At 47.4% G+C, this 15,828-nt stretch overlaps 1 non-coding gene and 1 pseudogene across 1 annotated transcript; one reads left to right on the top strand and one right to left on the bottom strand.

The window, feature by feature from the left end:
- The first annotated feature begins 399 nt into the window (after positions 1 to 399).
- Positions 400 to 2,012, top strand: LOC142209427 (UDP-glucuronosyltransferase 2A2 pseudogene; annotated as a pseudogene).
- Positions 2,013 to 5,906: 3,894 nt separating this feature from the next.
- Positions 5,907 to 6,013, bottom strand: LOC142210937 (U6 spliceosomal RNA). Its single transcript, XR_012717043.1, has one exon. It is a non-coding gene; the product is annotated as a U6 spliceosomal RNA (small nuclear RNA).
- Positions 6,014 to 15,828: the final 9,815 nt, after the last annotated feature.

Raw genomic sequence — 15,828 nt, 5'->3', positions numbered from 1 at the left:
CCAGAGCGGGGAATTCACCATATGTTGTGCTGCTGGTCAGATTAATGGGGAACAGACATATTCTAAATCTAACACTTTATTCACAATCCCTGTGTCTGCCCCCGGGTAAAGTTGATAAAGCAACTGTAGCAAAAAGCATATTATCAGCTGCATGCTGACAGATAAGGAGCCTATTACTTTCTGCAAACACAAGCAGTTATACGTTTCAAAACCTTCCATATACTTGAGAAAGTAAGAAGGTTGAAGGTCCTGTTAGAGAAGCTATAGGAGGAGCCAATCTACGTCAGGATGACTCTGCAGTATACATCGAGCCTGGAAGTCATATACACAGCTTCTTTCCTCCTGCAAATTGTATATTAAGAAACATCAGCTTCCCAGAAGGTCTTCCAGATCTTTAACTTCTATGTCATGATTGCTGTTGACAAGACAGGTGGGGGTTTCCTCCTTACGTTTGTCCTGGGACTCCTAACCTTTGCACAGGCTGGGAAGATTCTCGTGGTACCGGGAGAGGGAAGCCATTGGATTAACATCAAAATCCTCATGATGGAGCTGATACAGAGAGGACATGAGTTGACTGTTCTTAGATTCTCAACCAGTTTTTATATTGAGGAGGTTTCTGAAGACTACAAAGTACTGACGGTACCCATAAAACAAGCAATGAGTTGGAGGGAGTTTGAAGATTACGTCTTCAACATGACTTTCACCAAGCATGGGTCATCTTTCACTATGGGCTGGGAGATGATCAAAGCCCTTCAGACATGCACCCAGATGGGCACGGCGGCCACTGAAGCTTTACTTGAGAATCAGGAGATTATGGAAGGTCTGAAGCATGGCAGTTTTGAAGCGGTTCTTGCCGACCCCTATAACGTAGCAGGAGTGATACTGGCTCATTATTTGAAGCTTCCCGTGATATTATTTGGAAGGTGGATGCCCACAGAAGACATACATTTTGCTATTGCACCATCCCCTCTTTCCTATGTGCCTGTTTTAAATTCCAAATTAACAAACAGAATGGTTTTCTCAGAAAGGGTTAATAATGTAGTGCTCTATTGCGTATGCCAGGTTATTAGCCACATCATGGTATTTTCAGTCTATGACAAATTAGTTCAGCAGTATCTTCACATGGATGTCAGTGTGTATGACATGTACAAGAAGGCCGACATCTATCTAATGAAAGTAGACTTTGTCTTTGAGTTCCCACGTCCTACCATGCCTAATACCGTGTACATTGGAGGCTTCCAGTGCAAAGCTCCCAAACCGCTCACTCAAGATATTCAAGACTTTGTGGACAACTCAGAGCATGGCATTGTGGTCTTCTCCTTGGGTACTCTTGTTAGGACCCTGCCACATAACATCGCCAGAGAGATCGCAGCTGGCTTGGCTCAACTAAAGGAGCAGGTAATTTGGCGTTACACTGGGGAACCTCTGGACACCCTTGGAAATAACACTAAGACTGTTGATTGGCTTCCACAAAATGATCTTCTCAGTCACCCAAAGACCAAGGTATTCCTAGCCCACGGTGGTGAAAACGGTGTGTATGAGGCTATATGCCATGGTGTTCCCATAGTGGGTTTCCCGCTCTTTAGTGACCAGTATGAAAATATCCTTCGTCTAAAGACCAGAGGGGCTGCTGTCCTCCTGGAGAACACACAAGATATCACTGCCCAGGATATAGTCAGTGCTATACGCTTGGTAATCGATGACCCTTCCTACAGCCAAGCCATGAAACATCTCTCAGAACTGCACCATGATGTCCCTGTTCCACCAAGGGACTTGGCTGTGTTTTGGACAGAGTTTGTCATTCGCCATGGAGGAGCCGGGCATCTGCGGGCAGCAGGTCATGACCTTACGTGGTACCAGTATTATCTCCTGGATGTCCTTGCTGTTCTTCTTATAGCACTTCTCCTGTGCTCTTGTCTGATATACAAATTCCTCAGATTTCTGCTAAGAACCTGCTGTGGAGGGAAACAAAGAAGGAAGCAGAAGAGATCGTGAGGTCAATGTCACAGATTATAGTGTTCAATGGAGATGTTGGAAATTATTATACTTGTGGCCTATCTGTTACAGCAATTTCTGTGATGGTCATTACCGGACACTTATACATTTGGAAATCATTCATAATTTGTAATAATTTAATGTAGGAACCGCATAAATTTGTATGTACTAAATTAATCTTGTGTATATTTGTGTGCAGAAATCTCTGCTACAGTTCTAGTCATTTCATTTGGGCCTGGAGAAATCATTGTGCTTTGTCACTAAAACAGCTCCATGCAGAAGATTGAAAGTGATTTTTAGCTGCAGAAATATCTGCAACAAAATTTGTTAACTGATATTTATTCAGCAGCTTTCCACATTAGATCGTAGTCAGGAACCTACCATTACAATGTTCATATATCCAGTGGCGTAACTAGGAATGGCGGGGCCCCGCGGCGAACTTTTGACATGCCCCCCCCCCCCATCAACATGACACGGAAGACCTCGACCGACCCGCTCCTCCACATTCCTGCGCGCTCTATTATGTCCCTCAGTGGCCCCTGCACACAGTATTATGTCCCTTAGTGGCTCCTGCACACAGTATTATGCCCCATAGTGGCCCCTGCACACAGTATTATGTCCCTTAGTGGCTCCTGCACACAGTATTATGTCCCTTAGTGGCTCCTGCACACAGTATTATGCCCCATAGTGGCCCCTGCACACAGTATCATGTCCCTTAGTGGCTCCTGCACACAGTATTATGTCCCTTAGTGGCCCCTGCACACAGTATTATGTCCTTTACACTGGGTTCACACTAGAGTTCGGCAGTCCGTTCTCAGGTTTCATGCATGCATTCTGCATGCAGAAGACGGAAACCTGTCATGCCGAATCTGGCCGTGAGCGCCAGTGAGCGTTTTATGCTCTCCGCGGCGAAACCGGCACGGCTGTAGAAGTTGGCATTCCGACAGCGCTGTCTGTGCACGCACCTCCTATTGGTGCATGGCAGGCTGTGGGCGGGCTCTGGAGCCAGGGCTGCAGCACCATAGGTTGGGGGCTGACGGTGGGCATGCCGATTCAGCATGGACACTGTGAGCAAGATGCAGCCCACATGGTCCCGGCGCCGCAGCTATCCCAGGCCACCTACACACTACGTGGACGGCTAAGGAGGAGGCTGCTGCACCCGACACACCACATAACAGGTCAGTACAGCGGGTACAGGAGGTTGGGGAGGGGGTGTCCCGGGGGGTGGAGTCCCTAGGTCGGTGTCCCCAGGGATCAACCACATTCCCCAGCTTCATGTCCCCCCCCTACATCAGCCCCAGTGTAGTTGGACTCACCTTGCCACGCTCCCCCGCTGCTCTCTCCGCTCGCTCACTGCACATAGGTGTCGGGAGGTTGGCTGCGTATGGCAGGTAGACTGCAATAGAGGCGCCAGTATTCTGCAATGTACTGCACAATACTGGCGCCTCTACTGCAGTCCTGCCTAGGCTGCAATAGAAGCGAAAGACTGACAGGCCAGGGAGGCAGCGCAAGGCTTCCGGCTGTCATAGCAACCTGACGCCGGCCCCTGCTCTGCCTCATATATGCCACACACAGCCAGCCGCCCGACAACTATGTGCAGTGAGCGAGCGGAGAGGGCGGCGAGGGGACCGTGCCTAGGTGAGTCCAACTACACTGGGGCCAATGTAGGGGGGGGGGGGGGGACATGAAGCTGGGAGCAGAGATGGGGGGACAAGAAACTGGGGGCAGATGAAGGAGGGACAAGAAACTGGGGGCAGAGATGGGGGTACAAGAAACTGGGGGCAGAGATGGGAGGACAAGAAACTGGGGGCAGAGATGGAGGGGACAAGAAACTGGGGGCAGATGAAGGGGAGGGCAAGAAACTGGGGGCAGAGATGGGGGTACAAGAAACTGGGGGCAGAGATGGGAGGACAAGAAACTGGGGGCAGAGATGGGGGGGACAAGAAACTGGGGGCAGATGAAGGGGGGGCAAGAAACTGGGGGCAGAGATGGGGGGACAAGAAACTGGGAGCAGAGATGGGGGACAAGAATCTGGAGGCAGAGATGGGGGGGACAAGAAACTGGGGGAAGAAATGGGGGGACAAGAAATATAAGCGGTTCAGCGCCACCGCCAACCCGCAGACAAAGTTGCGGGTAACTGCTAGTGGGACATAATACTGTGTGCAGGGGCCACTATGGGACATAATACTGTGTGCAGGGGCCACTATGGGACATAATACTGTGTGCAGGGGCCACTATGGGGTATAATACTGTGTGCAGGGGCCACTATGGGGACATAATACTGTGTGCAGGGGCCACTATGGGACATAATACTGTGTGCAGGGGCCACTATGGGACATAATACTGTGTGCAGGGGCCACTATGGGACATAATACTGTGTGCAGGGGCCACTATGGGGTATAATACTGTGTGCAGGGGACACTATGGGACATAATACTGTGTGCAGGGGCCACTATGGGGGATAATACTGTGTGCAGGAGCCACTATGGGGACATAATACTGTGTGCAGGGGCCACTATGGGGACAAAATACTGTGTGCAGGGGCCACTATGGGGACAAAATACTGTGTGCAGGGGCCACTATGTAGCATAATAGAGCGCGCAGGAATGCGAGGGGGTCAGTCGGGGTCTTCAGCATTGGTTGGGGGGACCCCGCCATTCCTAGTTACGCCACTGGTTCGGGGGATTCCCAAACGGACTCCCCGAACGAAATACCAAACGCAGATATGAACCAGGCCTTAGTTATCAAAATTATATAACACTAGCCTCTGCCCACGACTTCGTCTGCGTGTTGTTGGTGTCAATGATCCGCCTATATTCAGCAAATTGCTGCCATTGATGGTTTGCCTGCTCTGGCAATTTGGCAGCTCTCAATCTGGCCTGTCGCGGAATTCGTTCCTCGCGCTGTGCCTGTGATTGTTCCGTTATCTCAGCAGCTCGCTGGGACGCCATATAATGAGCATGTTGTTGGCGTTGATGATCCGCTGATGATTGTGCTCTGATGTTTCGGCAGCTCTCAAGTTGGTGTGGCACTGAAATTGTTCTTCGCACCGTGCCTGTAAGGGGGCGTACACACTAGCTGCGTCTGTTTACAATTTGCATTATTTTAAATGAGACAGCATGTAGTGTTCTTAAGTGTCCGTTTACATAGATGTCTGATTTTTCAAGTGGACAGCAGAACCTACATGTAGGAATGTCCCCCGGCTCAGTATTGTCTTAGGAGCTCAGCGGCGGGAAGGCGAAGTGACTGGTGGTCATGTGACATTGCGCCTGGTCAGCGTCCTCTCCTGAGGGACCGATTGGCTCCAATCACATCGCAGCAGTACAAGCACATACACATTACATGCAAAAGTTCTTTTTGTGTCCTGTGACCGCAGTATTGTAAATCGACTGCGCCCAGGATGCCATGTCTGCAGGTTTAGGCCTGGTTCACATCTGTGTTCGGTATTACATTCGGGGAGTCCAGACCCCCCAGACAGAATACGGAACGCACTGACCAGCAGAGAGCTTAGACTAGAATGGGGTCCATGTGGTGTCCGCACGAGTCATGTGGAGAGAAAAGAACTTCATGGGTGGCTTTTCTCTCTACGTGACTTGTGCGGACACCACATGGACCTCATTCTAGTCTAAGCTCTCCACTGGTCAGTGCGTTCCGTATTCTGTCTGGGGAGTCTGGACTCCCCGAACGTAATACCGAACACAGATATGAACCAGGCCTAAACCTGCAGACATGGCGTCCTGGGCGCAGTCACTTTACTATACTGCGGTCACAGGACATACAAACACGTTTTTTGTGGTGACCTGAGGTAAATCGCTTATTACTTTACTACAGAACCATCTATAAGAAGGAAAGAAAAAGGTTTTACCTCAGGAAAGAGGCGAAAAGGAAATATTTGTTCTGAGGAATTACGCGAAAATATGGAACGCTTCACGAATTTGCGTGTCATCCTTGCGCAGGGGCCATGCTAATCTTCTCTGTATCGTTCCAATTTTAGTATATGTGCTGCCGAAGCGAGCACGACTGCATGGCTGCTGAGAGCGCTTTATATAGTCCCATCTTGCCCAGACTCTTACATTATGGAGACTTATTACAGGGTTTCCCGAGCTGACAGGATTCTGTGAGACTTTACTTTATATTCCTCACAAGGGCCGAGAAAATCCTCCAAAACATCGAAGATTTGGGGGAAAATGAAGTTATTGTATGACTCCGGAGTATGCAAATGAGACACCCGCCCCAGTGCATGCTGGGAAAGGGGGCGTGGTCACTGACTGTAGGTGACGCTTCCAGAGCAGCGCGCCCGGCGGTCCGTATAGATTGTATGTAATGTGTATGTGCTTGTTCTGGTGCGATGTGATTGCAGCCGATCGGTCCCTCTTACCTCAGGAGAGGGCGCTGACCAGGCGCAATGTCACATGACCACCAGTCACTCTGTCTCTGGTACAAGCACAACGTTCAGTGCACGGACATGTCGGATTCCTCTAGAGCTTGTTATATTCCCTTCCCTGTCTGTTGGGACCTTCATTTCTGGAATGGACATTAATACAACACCTGGGGGGCAAAACTGCAGACTGTACCCATGAGGGGTGTAGTGTCCAAACTGGGCTCAGGGGGCTCCACTTACTGGCATTTCAGGGTCTGTCCAAACAACAAACCGTCTCCAAAACCCACATGGCGCCGCTTCTCCTCTGCACCCATGGCGCCGCTTCTCCTCTGCACCCTGCTATGTGCCCAAAGACATTGCTAGTTCAGTGGGGTATCCCGGGTACAACCAGGACATAGATGGGGCAGAAACTGATGTTTGGGCACCGCAGGACACAAGCGCAGATTTAGATCATTTGGGTTTTGGCTGCCATATTATATTTGCAGAGTTTCTGAGGTGCAACTAAAGAGGAACCCACCAGAAAGTGCCCCCATTCAGAAAACTGCCCCCTCAGAGAAATGATCAAATGGTAGAGGGGGCATTAGTATCCCGGAAGTGACTGTGTAATCTGTGGGGAATATATTGGGTACAACAAATCCCAAACTATTGTCCCACTACCTATTAATACAAAGGTGATGGGGGGCATTCTGGGGGGTCAGTGCTCAGGAATCTGTAATGTACCCCGATATACGCTCACGCACCTTATACATTTCCTTCTTCTTGCCAACAGTTCTGTCCTAATGATTTTGGGGGAATTTTTTTGGTACTTCTGTGGAATATGAAATAACCTACGGTATTACATAATGTACCTGATATCCGCTCTCACAGCTTATACATTCCCTTCCTGCTGCAGCCAGTTGTGTTTTATTGATTTGCCGATTTTGGGGTTTTTGTTTTCACATTGTGCTCACATTGAACATTAATTCTGGCGTTGAGTTTTACATTTTCATTTTTTCACCATACAGCATAAGTAATATGTGATCTTTACTCCGCGTGTTGGTACGGTTACGACGATACCACATTTATAGAGTTTTTATGTGATTTTAATTTTGCAGAACAAAAACCTGTTTGGGGAAAGAACTCTCATTTTTACATCACCATCTTCTGAGAGGTGTAAGGGTCAGTTCACACGTGAAAACCGCCTAGCTTATTTGTGCGAGGTAAAAAACCTCGAGGAGTTTTTTTTACGCTGTTTTTTGCATTCCACGCGGTTTTTGACGAGGTTTTTGACGCGGTTTTCGCTAGTTTTTTTTTTTCCTATATGTGCTATAGCTATAGCAGGCGAAAACCGCGCGTTTTTTTGCAAAAAAACGCGCGGTTTTGTGTGCAAAAAACCGCGCGGTTTTCGCCTCCCATTCACTTCTATGCAATTCTGCAGGCGTTTTCCACCTGAAGAAAGGTCATGTCGCTTCTTCAGGCGGAAAACGCTAGGAGGAAAAAAAAAGCTAGTGGTCTACATAGACCACCATGTTAAAGGAGAGGTTTTTGAAGCGAATTCCGCTGTCAAAAACCTCCCCTTTGCCCACGTGTGAACTAGCCCTAAGATTTTTATTTTTTGGTTGACAAGGTTGATTGAGAGCTAATTTCTTTGCGGGACAACCCGTGCTTTTTATTGGTACTGCTTTGGGGTACATATGATCACATATGATGACATTTTGATCACTGTTTATAGCATATTTTGTAAGGTGAGATGGTGAAAAATTATTCCTTCCAACGTTTTTTCCCAATGTTCACTGTATACGTTAAATATTATTTCGGTTTTATTGCACAGGTTATTACAGACACAGTGATACCAAATATTTATTGTTTTTATTCATTCTTAGGTTATGTTTTTTTTTAAATATAATTAATTTTATATATGTAAAAAGGGAAATTTTGGGGCTATATAACTTTAGAAAAAAAATTTACACACTTTATTTTTACTTGTCCTATAAGGATGCATAGGCTACTTACTGAGGTCCTGGAAAGATCAACCAGGTACTGGGGCCTCCAGGCAGCCTGGGGTCACTGGCCAGACCCCAGGCTGCAGATAATAGATATCGGCACCCCCCCCAATCTCACCACAGTGAATTCGGGAGGGAGGCGGCAACATGGCAGAACCCCCCTGGATGATGGTCATGTTTGACTGCAGCATCCAAGGGGTTAAAACTTCCAATTGGAGTTGGCTTATTTGCATAGGAATAAAAAGCAGTTTTATTTCAAAATAAGTCAACGTTCACATTAGTGCCGGAGTGTCCATAGCAGACTCAGTCTCAATGTCCACCTGAAATCAGTAGACAACAACAAAAAAAACAAAAACGCTTTTACGTCTGCAGTTTGTTTTCAGTTTCAAAACAAGATACACTCTGCGAACCCCATTATAGCCAATGAAGTTCATTGGGCTCCGTATGTAACCACTATTTTAGTAATCTTCCAGTCCATTGTTCTGGCCCTCTGAACAAACAACACTAGCGTAAACTTTTACAGTACGAGCAAAGTGGATGGGATTCTAGTGAATGTTATGCCCACTTTGCGGTAAAAACTGCCATGCGGACATGCCACAATATCCAAAACGGGTGTGGTTTTGGAAATCGCAGCATGTCAATTATACCTACGGAAACGCCAGCGGTTTTCCCACAGGTATAATTATAACGGAAAGCCCATGGAGGAAAATTCTGCAAACTTTACGTTTAAAGCGCTGCGGGAAGGACGGCAATGCGTTGCCACCGTGGTTTTTCTTGCAGAGCTGTTTTTGCCGTGGGACATCCAGTGAGGCCCTAGCCTAAAGGCCATTCTACAAACACGGGATAGCACAGTGCTCATGGCTCTATAAGCTACTGGGGCTGCTTAATAGCCTTTTTTGATGCCGACAGACTCCCTTGAAATATATATTGAAAAAAAAAATAACGTAAAACAAAAACACAACAGAAAGGCCACATTCACATTTGTGCCTGAGTCTCTGTACACAAAGGCGTATTTTAGCGGGATGCCAACGGACCAGAGCAATGGTGTGGTGAGGCTAGTGTGAACCTTGCATTATTGGTATCTTTGCGTCTGAAAATGTCCCAACTATTATAACATTATAGTTGCCAGGAAAAGGGTGCGAAGAGGTGCGAGCGACCATAAGAGAGGCAGGATGCAGGTAAATTTAACCCCAAAAGTGGATGGTTTGTGGGTGAGGGGCTGAAATCTACTGGAATTTTATGCCTAAACTAAGGGAAACAAGGAGGGGGAGGGGAGGTAGTGTGAGGCAGCTCTGAGTCAAGGAACAGGAATCTACACCATGTAAACAAATGCGGAGGATTCCAGAAATCACTCCAGACACTGCTAGAAGTATTTGGGTGCACTTATTAACCCATTATTAGGACTAACAGACGCTTTAAAACAAAATTGAACTTTAATTTAATTTTAAGGGGTTAAAAATGACGTCCTTTAATCCAGGGGCCCCATAACATGAGCGAGCTGAGCCAACAGCGCCACCACGTGGTGGTCAGGTAAAGCGCAACCACAGTGAATGACCAGAGATAAAATCAGCCAGAGAGGAACAACTCGCAGCACACAGTGTGGGACTTGTAGTTCTCCCGCAGTTATAGGAGGATCTATAGCAAAGACATTTCATGCACTAAGTAACGGCCAAGGGACGCGATAGCCGCCATTTATACAACTACAACAGTGCCGTTGCCAATAGTAGCGCTGGCTGGGCTACGTTGGGAGCGCGTGACATGTTGCCGTCCAATCACAGATCCCGGCTCATACGTCGCTATAGAAGCTGACCTGTGATTGGCTTTCCTATCGGTTGCTGATTGGAAGAACTAGCTGGCTCTGGAGCTGCCTGTTTAGCCGGAGTTTGTTGCAGAGCTTGTTGGTTTGAATGTTGTGAGAGGCTTCGCCATTATGGCGTCCTGGGAACTGAAAGAGGAGCTGAACTGCGCGATCTGCCTGAGCATCTACACGGAGCCCGTGACTGCGCTGCGGCCACAGCTTCTGCTATGCCTGCATTGGGAATGCGCTGAGGGTCAAGGAGGAGGATGAAATGTACAACTGCCCGAGCTGCAGGAAGAGTTTCCCTAACAGACCCGAGCTGCAGGAAGACATCACCCTCAGCAACGTCAGGCAGCGTTACCGGGGGCAGTCCAAACCTCCAGACCCTCATGGGCATCTCCTGCACCTACTGAATCCAGGCCGCGGTGCCTGCGGTCCAGCTCTGTGTGAGGCCTCACTATGTACTGACCACCTGAGGGTGCACAGCAAGTCCCCCGAACATGAGTCTATCTGTGGGGGTCCGCACCTGTCCTCGGCACAGACAGGTCTTGCAGTACTACTGCTCCCAGCATGCCTTATGCACCTGCGCCACCTGCAGGATATCTGAGGAGCACCAGGGCCACCACTTGGAATTTGTACTAGAAGCCTTTTGCGAAGAAAAAGGAAGACCTCCGAAATCTTCTAGAAACCGTGGTCACCAAGTACAATGATGCTGAGAAGAAGATTCACTTTCTGAGGCAAAATATTTCCTCTGTACGTGAAAAGGCTTGTGGCCTAGAGACAAGGGTCCGCGACCTGCTCAAAGGCATCGAACTACACGTGACCAGCCTGCAACTTCAAATCACCACAAGGCAAGAGAGGACATCCAGAACAATGTCTGACCAGCTCCTCCGCCTGGAGAATCTCTCAAGCAAACTGTCCAAAAGGAGGCGCCACATGGAGATGCTGTGTAACTTGGGTGACCCCATAACTGTGCTCCAGGAGAAAGACACCGACAGCCCATGTGAGACAGACGACGAGCAAGACCGTGAGGCGAAGACTCCATCTCTGAGACCGTGTACTCCTCCTTATTATAGTAGTGACTGGGACAGGCCAGTGCTTCTCTCTGCAGCCACCTATAAAGCTTGTGCTGGACTCTGACACAGCGGCTACTGATGTCCATGTGTCCAGCCGTACAAATTCTGCTTATTAGTCAGAAAGAAATCTGCTGCGGCCCTATAACCCAGAGAGATTCTAGGGCAGACAGGTTATGAGCTCCAGTGGTATATCTTCAGGGCGCCATTATTGGGAAGTGCAGGCTGGCGGTTGCTCTTGGAGGATTGGGATGTGTGAAGTGGGGACAGCTCCTACATTGGTAATAATGCACGATCCTGGTGCATATGTGCAGGGTCAGGAAACCACAACTTTACGATCCACAACGGCATGGATATCCTGTCGCCACGTCGATATGCAGCCAAAAAGATGCGGATATGGCTGGACTATGACGCAGGGAAGTTGTCCTTTTTTTGATCTTGCTGGCACATGCACGCATCTATACACCTTTACCACCACCTTCACTGAGCCACTGCACACTGTGTGCTACTTATGGAGGACTGTACAGTTAGACTGGGGAGTGGTTTTATCAAACATATGCTGCTGTGGATTTTGATGCTGTAGTTATACTGTTTTTTTTTTTGTTTGTTTTTTTGTTTGTTTTATTCTTCAGTAATTAAGTAAAACTTTGAGTCAGGTTCATCTTACATATTTCCAGCTGATTTTTCTGTCTTTGAGGGATTTAAAGGGATTCTACCATTAAACTACCTTTTTTTTTCTAATGAACACGTCGGAATAGCCTTAAGAAAGGCTATTAGTCTCCTACCTTTAGACGTGATCTCCGCCGCGCCGTTCCGTAGAAATACCGGTTTTAACCAGTATGCAAATGAGCTCTCCGCAGCAATGAGGGCGGGCCCCAGCGCTGAAACACCGATGAGCGCGTCCCCATTGCAGCCCAGAACTCTTTCCTGCGCCGCCACCGCCTCCTTCTGCAGCAACTCCGCCTCTTCTGGCTTCTCTTGCTCTTGTAGTTCGATACAGGAGCATAGAGCGGCTACCCCAAAATGGCCGCCTGTATTGAACTGCAATGCAGGAGCCGGCCGGTGGCCATTTTGGGGTGGCCTCTCTATGCTCCTGTATAGAACTACTAGCTGGTACCCGCGACTTCGTCTGCGGTGATTGTAGCAGTGGGTATATACAGGCGTGGGTAAGGTTTTCGTACTGTGTATAAGGTATGGGATATGAAATTGTGTATCTTGTTTTTTCTGTAATTCTGAGAGCACATGAGACTTTTGTGTTGAATGTAATTTGTAGTTCAGCTGCTATACGGTGTTGTTATAAACTGTACATAGTGACTTTGGGACAGAGGGATTTCAGGTTAATATACTTCGATATACGACATTGTATGATTGTTATTTTGCGCCAGTACATGTAAGTTTTGGGCACAGGATACTCTCAAGCAGCCACATAAAGTCTGGCCCTGTTCATGACCGTTTAGCAACTCCATGTGCCTCTTATTAATAGCAATTAACCCCATCATGTCCCTCACATTAACCATTGTGTAAGAGTTACTGATATGTGAGAGACTTGGAGGTAATAATTAAGTATCTTCATTACTGAGGTCTTTTATTAGTACCTCCATATGTCTCACATATTAGTAACCTTTATATGGGGCCCACAGGGGTTAATATGAGGGACATGATGGGGTTTATTCCTAATAATGTGAGGCACATGGAGTTACTCAGACTAAACTAATAACCCCAAATGCCTGACATTAATGAGAACAGTAATCCTATGTACCTGTGTGTTTTTCAGTTTCACTTTGCTAGCAGCTCCTTTCCTCCTCGGGGAATGTTTGCAGGATGCAGACCACTATAGCAGGCACAGACCTGAGCGATTAAGCTCCACCCCCTGGGTTTCCTGCACCCCTCTCAAAGGGGAGTGTCCTTATGCTTGAGCTCTAGCAGAGCACTTAAGGGACTTCATTTAACTCTTGCAGGTCCCGTGCTGCTGGTGTGCCAGTGAAATATGGCAGGAGTGCCACTCTTGGCACGTGTGCCAGGGGTTGCTGACCTCTGCTGTAGAGGGTAATATGAATTTTGTGGCTTGCTATGGTCCAAAGTGTGTGAGATTGCAGAAATAGTGATGTGAGTTTGGGTTTTGTGGGGGTCCTGGGAAAAACGTATGTGCGCTATTGTGACGAAAAGTAGCCTATTGCGCAATCGAGTGTAGTGACAATGTTTGTGGAAAATTTCAGCCAAATCGGTGAAGCGGGTTTTGCGTGATTGACTAACAAACATCCAAACACACAAACTTTCACCTTTATAATATTAATAGGACAAGAGCAACAGAAGAAGGAGGCGGCACAGGAAAGAGCTCTTGGGCAGCAATGGGGATGCGCTCATCGGCCTTTCAGCGCTGGGGCTCGCCCTCATTGCTGCGGAGAGCTCATTTGCATACCGGTTAAAACCGGTATTTCTACGGAACGGCGCGGCGGAGACCACGTCTAAAGGTAGGAGACGAATAGCCTTTCTTAAGGCTATTCCGACGTGTTCATTAGAAAAAAAGGTAGTTTAATGGTAGAATCCCTTTAAGGTTACAGACATGGCTGTGGCCAGTTGTATGGTTGCCAGCAAAATATTGTCCATTGGCCACGCCATTTGTGTGGTCTTTAGAGGAAGCTCCATTATGTTCCTTTGCAGTGCTTTTGTTTGCCATGTCAGGGGAATGACTTCATTTCACTCCCTGTTAGTGCTCCATGAAGGTGCAACTATGGTGCTCTTTTACTTATTAGCCAACTTTTTATTTTTTTGGTGTGGTTTTGGAGGAAATGTCAAACTGTCTACAAGTGGGTTCTGTCTTTCAAATACAACTGAAATGAATGGGAAAGCTAGTTTTTGTGTTGTTTTGGGGGTTTTTTGAGGCAGGTTCCACTTGCAAAAAATCTCCATACTATGTTGGTAGAATGATTGTCGGATCTTTAAAATAGCCTGAAGTTTTTTTGGTCACAGGAGCATATATATGCAGTTATCGGCACACTGAATATATTTGGCAGCATTCAACTAGGATGACCGAGGTCGAAGAGAATGCAACAGGTAAGTATTGGATATACCAATAGATGGAAGTTGAACGCGTTCACTCGGGACATAAACAATTGTTCTAAACGATAGGTAGCTATTTATTTCAGATGACGCGTTTTGGGGTATAGGAGTCGCACAGGATACTCCACCTCTTCATCAGATCTAAAAACATATACAGAAAAATACACTAATGACTGCATGGACAAAAAAAATGATAAAAAAATATGTAAAACATAAATTATTAAAACAAATAATTTGGCAAGCATTGAAATATGGCAGCAGTGGTTGTATACGGTATTAAACTGGCATTTTATGTTATACCAATGTGGATATATGTATATACAGTATTATATTTAAGGAGCTGTTTTGTATGGTGTATGGAATTAATAAAAATCTTTACTCCCTTTGAGAGATTGTATTATACAATATATAAGAATATTCAATGTTATTCCATTTGGAAGGTTGGGAATAAATATACCTTTCAAAGATCTAAAAAGGCTGCAATTCGCATGTTATACTTGTGGTACCTGGAATTAGCCAATAGTACACAGTTCATTCTGATTAACTAAAAGTAACAACCAGATCAAATCCAGAGTCCCAGAATATGCATAGGAAACAATGTAGCCTAATATATTTAAATATATACACACCCACCCACCCTGTGGCTACTTCCCTGGGCGCCGGCCATGTACTACAGTGACTGCTACTTCTACACACCCTGTGGCTACTCCCCTTGGCGCTGGCCATGTACTATAGTGACTGCTACTTCTACCCACCCTGTGGCTACTTCCCTGGGCATCAGCCATGTACTATAGTGACTGCTACTTCTACACACCCTGTGGCTACTCCCCTGGGCACCGGCCATGTACTGTAGTGACTGCTACTTCTACCCGCTCTGTGGCTACTCCCCTTGGCGCTGGCCTTGTACTATAGTGACTGCTACTTCTACCCTCTCTGTGGCTACTCCCCTGGGCACCGGCCATGTACTATAGTGACTGCTACTTCTACCCGCTCTGTGGCTACTTCCCTGGGCGCCGGCCATGTACTGTAGTGACTGCTACTTCTACCCGCTCTGTGGCTACTCCTCTTGGCGCTGGCCATGTACTATAGTGACTGCTACTTCTACCCGCTCTGTGGCTACTCCTCTTGGCGCTGGCCATGTACTATAGTGACTGCTACTTCTACACACCCTATGGCTACTTCCCTGGGCGCCGGCCATGTACTATAGTGACTGCTACTTCTACCCGCTCTGTGGCTACTCCCCTTGGCGCTGGCCATGTACTATAGTGACTGCTACTTCTACACACCCTGTGGCTACTTCCCTGGGCGCCGGCCATGTACTATAGTGACTGCTACTTCTACCCGCTCTGTGTCTACTCCCCTTGGCGCTGGCCATGTACTATAGTGACTGCTACTTCTACACACCCTGTGGTTACTCCCCTGGGCCCCGGCCATGTACTATAGTGACTGCTACTTCTACTCGCTCTGTGGCTACTTCCCTGGGCACCGGCCATGTACTATAGTGACTGCTACTCCCCTTGGTGCTGGCCATGTACTATA

This window comes from Leptodactylus fuscus, chromosome 6, assembly GCF_031893055.1.
Source record: "Leptodactylus fuscus isolate aLepFus1 chromosome 6, aLepFus1.hap2, whole genome shotgun sequence".
Classification (NCBI taxonomy): Eukaryota; Metazoa; Chordata; class Amphibia; order Anura; family Leptodactylidae; genus Leptodactylus; species Leptodactylus fuscus.
This window is presented reverse-complemented; position numbering and strand designations above follow the sequence as displayed.